The sequence below is a fragment of the Triticum dicoccoides genome, chromosome 1B (genome assembly GCF_002162155.2).
Source record: "Triticum dicoccoides isolate Atlit2015 ecotype Zavitan chromosome 1B, WEW_v2.0, whole genome shotgun sequence".
NCBI classification, from domain to species: domain Eukaryota; kingdom Viridiplantae; phylum Streptophyta; class Magnoliopsida; order Poales; family Poaceae; genus Triticum; species Triticum dicoccoides.
This window is the reverse complement of record NC_041381.1, coordinates 166,192,150-166,197,153: the sequence shown is the minus strand read 5'-3', so window position 1 is coordinate 166,197,153 and position 5,004 is coordinate 166,192,150. Positions and strand designations below refer to the sequence as shown.

The following is a 5,004-nucleotide window of genomic DNA, read 5'->3' as shown; positions in this document are numbered from 1 at the left end:
CGGTAGCTGCCACAACACAGTATGACCCCAACTATGATTTCGGATATCATCCAGGCCAGTGGTGGCCCTAGGCCAACTTAGGCCAAAAGCCTAAGCTTGGGGGAGTACGTATTTCTCACCGACATTACATTCATGTTCACACACTCATTCTAGTTGTCGGTGTTCATACTTTATTATTATATTATCCATACTAGTTTATTTTATTTTCTTGCTTTCTTCTTGTGTGTTTGAAGAACTTTGAGAAAAAGCAAAAAAATTAGTTGTAGTTTAGTTTACTTTACATGTCTATGTAGTAGTACTATTAAAGAAAACCCAAAAAGATTTCTCGTTCTTCTTTTGCTTGTTGGGAGCTTTCCCGTGTAAATAGTTTTTCTCGTTCTTGTTTTACTTCCTTTAGAAAAAACAAAAACTCCAAAAACATTTCAGTGTGTTTCTTTGAAATTCCTTTTTTTCTTTGGGGTCGAGAGGAGAAGACCGCGATGAAAATGATGAGTGGCTCTCATATGCATTATTGTTGATCTAACAAAGAGCCCATATTACCTTGTCTTCTCCTTTGAATAAATGTTTGCAGATTCCAACTTAGTCCAATGCACGTGCACTATTATTATTATTCACACCATTCGGTCGTGCAAGTGAAAGGCAATAATGATGATATATGATGAAATGATTGAGATGAGGAAAAGCTGGTGTGAACTCGACCTATCTTGTTTTTGTAAATATGATTAGTTCATCGTTCCCGATTCAGCCTATTATGAATGAAACATGTTTGCAATGACAATTAGAGATTATAGTTACTCATGCCATGCTTAATTAGATAGAAGTTTAAAATGGTTTACCTTACGTGCCAACATGCTATTAAAATGGTTGTGATGTAGTATGATAGGATGGTATCCTCCTTTGAATGATTTAAGTGACTTGCCTTGGCACATGTTCACGCATGTACTTGAAACAAAATCAACATAGCCTCCATGATATTTATGTTCATGGTGATTTATATCCTACTCATGCTTGCACTCATTGTTTGTTAATATCAATGCATGTTTATGACTGTTGTCGCTCTCTAGTTGGTCGTTTCCCAGTCTTTTTCTAGCCTTCACTTGTACTAAGCGGGAATACTGCTTGTGCATCCACTTCCATAAACCCAAAGTTGTTCCATATGAGTCCACCATACCTACCTATATGTAGTATTTACCTGCCGTTCCAAGTAAATTTTCATGTACCAAACTCTAAACCTTCAAATGAAATTCTGTTTTGTATGCTCGAATGGCTCATGTAGCGATTAGGGATGTCTATATCTTCCATGCTAGGTGGGTTATTCTCACGATGAGTGGACTCCGCTAATCATTCATGAGAAAATGGTTGGTAATCGGGATGCCCAGCCCCATGCTCAAATCAAATCAAAATATAATTGCAAACAAAACTCCCCCAGGATTGTTGTTAGTTGGACGGTACCCGTTGTTTCGGACCAGCCGTGGAATGTGCTTGTTGGTGGTGGGGGAGTATAAACTTTACCATTCTGTTTGGGAACCACCTATAATGTATGTAGCATGGAACATATCGAGATCTCTTGGTTGTTATGTTGACAATGAAAGCATACCGCTCAAAAATATATTTATCTCTGTTTTAAAACTCGAGCTTTGGCATCTCTGCAAATCCCTGCTTGCCTCTGCGAAGGGCCTATCTATTTACTTTTATGTTGAGTCATCATCCTCTTATAAAAAGCACTAGTTAGAGAGCACCACTGTCATTTGTATGCATTGTTATTAATTGATATTGCATATGACTGTAACTAGATCTCTTTTGCCATAAATTACAATGTCTAGCCAGTCCTTGATCTTCAGGGGTGCTCTGCATTTATGTTTTGCAAACTCAGAATGGGCTAGCGAGATACCATCTTGTTATCCGAGATTTATTATTATTCCTCGCTAGTTGATTATGCCATTGATATGAGTAAATGTGAGACCTAAATATTATTGTGAATATGGTTAGTTCATAATCTTTGCTAAAAACTTGAATGCCGGCTTTACATATTTGCAATGACAAGATCAAACAGAGTTTGTAAAAGTTTTCTTTATCACTTTCAGTTTGTCAACTGAATTTCTTGAGGACAAGCAATGGGTTAAGCTTGGGGGAGTTGATACGTCTCCATCGTATCTACTTTTCCAAACTCTTTTGCCCTTGTTTTGGACTCTATTTGCATGATTTGAATGGAACTAATCCGGACTGGTGCTGTTTTCAGCAGAATTGCCATGGTATTATTTTTGTGCAGAAATAAAAGTTCTCGGAATGACCTGAAACTTCACGGAGATCACTTTTGAAATAAACAAAAAATATTGGTGAAAGAATCAACTGAAGGGGACCCACACCCTGGCCACAAGGGTGGAGGGCGCGCCCTCTGTCCTTGTGAGCCCCCTGGACCTCCACCGACCTCAACTCCAACTCCATATATTCACGTTCGGGGAGAAAAAAATCAGAGAGAAGGATTCATCGTGTTTTACAATACGGAGCCGCCGCCGCCTCTTGTTCTTCCTCGGGAGGGCAGATCTGGAGTCCGTTCGGGACTCCGGAGAGTGGAAATCATCGTCGTCGTCATCATCAACCATCCTCCATCACTGATCTATGATACCTAAATAGTTCATCCCCACTAATATATTTCTCTTCACATGCAAGCTATCCACATCATCAAGTAGGTCCATTACTTCATTTCTCTTGACATGCAACCATCCCGCCAAATCACATGTGCCATGTCAGCAGCTGTTCCGGCCAGCAGTTAATTACCGGGTGTAAAAACTGATCAACACCCAGCCACGTAGAAAAAAGCCCATGCTTCTCACCCTCACAGGAGAAAATGTCATATTCTCCCCAAGAGTCGAAGGCCAACAGCCCCTCTCTCTCTCCATGTCTAAAAAAATAATTTGTGTGGTGATAATCACCCCCATTCCCATCTCTTCATTACTCCTCCGGTTCCTCCCCACGAGGCACTTCACCTCACCCCTTTTATCTTCTCATTGCCTCTTCATCTTCAATCTTCTTTTCTTCCTCACATTGATTCTTCCTCCTCTCCCTCTTTCATTCTTGAATCTTTCATTTGGATCAGATGTTCGTACAAAGTTCTGAGTGAGATTTTGTTGTGTGTCGGTGGTGCTACTGCATCAAAGGGGCACGGCCGGCCGTTCTTCCGGTTCAAGAGCACACTGGCGCACATGGACGCACGTGCGTCAGCTCAGTCCCAGCGAGACCTCCACCATCTGCATCTCCATGGATGTGCGGCAACGCCTGGCCATCCTGTCGGGCTACTTCCGCAGCCTGGTCCTTTGGGTGTTCCCGCGATCCACGGTGGTGGGCCTGCTGAGCCGGCCGCTGAAGCACGCATCGGAGACGATTGGATGTTCCTACAATGTTTTCAGTGAGATTTTGTTGTCCTTTTTCTTTTGATTTTTTAGATCAGTAAGGAGAAGGACGAACAGATCCATCACTTGCACTCTGTTTGAGGTTTGTGAGGAGTAGGAGGAGCAAATTCGTGGTGTGCCTCCGAGGTTCTTCGTGGAACTGTATGTTTTCTCTCCATCAGTTTTTGTTGTTCTGTTTGATAGATTGCATCTGATCTATAATCAGATTTTTTCTCTAATTTCCTCATCTGATCTTTTTATCCGTGGCTATGGAAATACGAATGATCTAATTGTCTGACGCCACTGAAGATCGACGCTGCATTGCTGCCAACAATCGAGTCATCAATGTCTATGCCGGGAGTGTAACTGCCTCGCCCTGGCTCTGCCTTTTCGCCTACTATACGCATGCAGCCATGCCACAAGATGTATGTATTGATCAACATATGGTATGCCAGCCAATATCCCCCCTTGCTTCTGTAGTTTGTTTTGATTTTTTCTGCTTTGTGGAGTTGAAGTGTCTCTATGTAATTAACCACACACCAGATTATGCCCTAATATGCGTCTACTCTCGATTAACCCGCAGGTTGAAGCATGATAATTCCGCCCCCCACATGCACTACCTATTGCCTTACTGTCATGGCCGATAGCTTCACCTGGAGATGTTGCCGTCTCCACATGCACATTGCTAAACCTTGATGAAGTGGTGAATTGGTTATGAACCAAAATATTTAAATAATTTTGAGTCGGGCCATTTATTTCTCCATGATTTGGTTTATAATTTTTCATTTGTGCACATATTATTGAAGGATGGTCGTCTTCCTAGAGTAATCAAGTTCTGTTGCAATTCGTACCTAAAGTGAACATGAAGATTTCAATTACCTACCGTGTCATGTTGATATATCCCCTCTCTTTTTACATTCCGAGTTTACTATAATTTCTGTTTCAAGTGCACCTAAATTTTGGCTAAGGGTGATAAGCACATCCCAAGTCATAGCAGGTAATTGTTTTTTAGCTATTGTAAACCTGAAGTGTTAGCCCTCTATTAGCTAACTGAATTTAGAGTACATACCAAGTTCCATTGTTTACTAATTCTAATTTATAATTGTTGCTTCCTCGGGAATAAATAAGATAAGTATTTGAGTAGGCAGGTTATGTACGTTTCATATCAAGCTCCCTTTGCAACTTTATTAAGAGGTAAATATCTTAGCCCTCTATTAATGATGTCTTTGGATGTTTAAATCATGACATGTGGCTGCTCATGTCTTGCTCTCTTGATGCCTAACTTTTTGGTGTCTTTAGCCTCTCATATCGTTTCTTATTATTAAATAATCATATCGAGTATTGCTAGCACAATACACTTCTAAAGCACAAGAAAACATGTTTACAGTTTCTGTGAAATAAGCATTCATTCTTTTTGCAGGAAGTATGCATATTCATTTGTTGTTGCAAAAAAAGTGAGCTAAATGCCAAATAGTAGTGCTCCAATTTGTTTTCCATACCCCCAAAATATGTGTTATCATTATAATTTATTCTTGAACAAAGTACTACGTTTTTTTGCGATTTGAATTAGCGAGAAACAATCTCAATTTCATATGGTCATATTTATTCTTTATTT

At 40.2% G+C, this 5,004-nt stretch overlaps 1 long non-coding RNA gene across 1 annotated transcript; it reads left to right on the top strand.

Annotated features, from left to right (window-relative positions):
- The first annotated feature begins 2,970 nt into the window (after positions 1–2,970).
- On the top strand, positions 2,971–4,754 carry LOC119303295. The gene is made up of 3 exons (XR_005147874.1): positions 2,971–3,551; positions 3,699–3,835; positions 3,973–4,754. It is a non-coding gene; the product is annotated as an uncharacterized LOC119303295 (long non-coding RNA).
- The last annotated feature ends 250 nt before the right edge of the window (positions 4,755–5,004 follow it).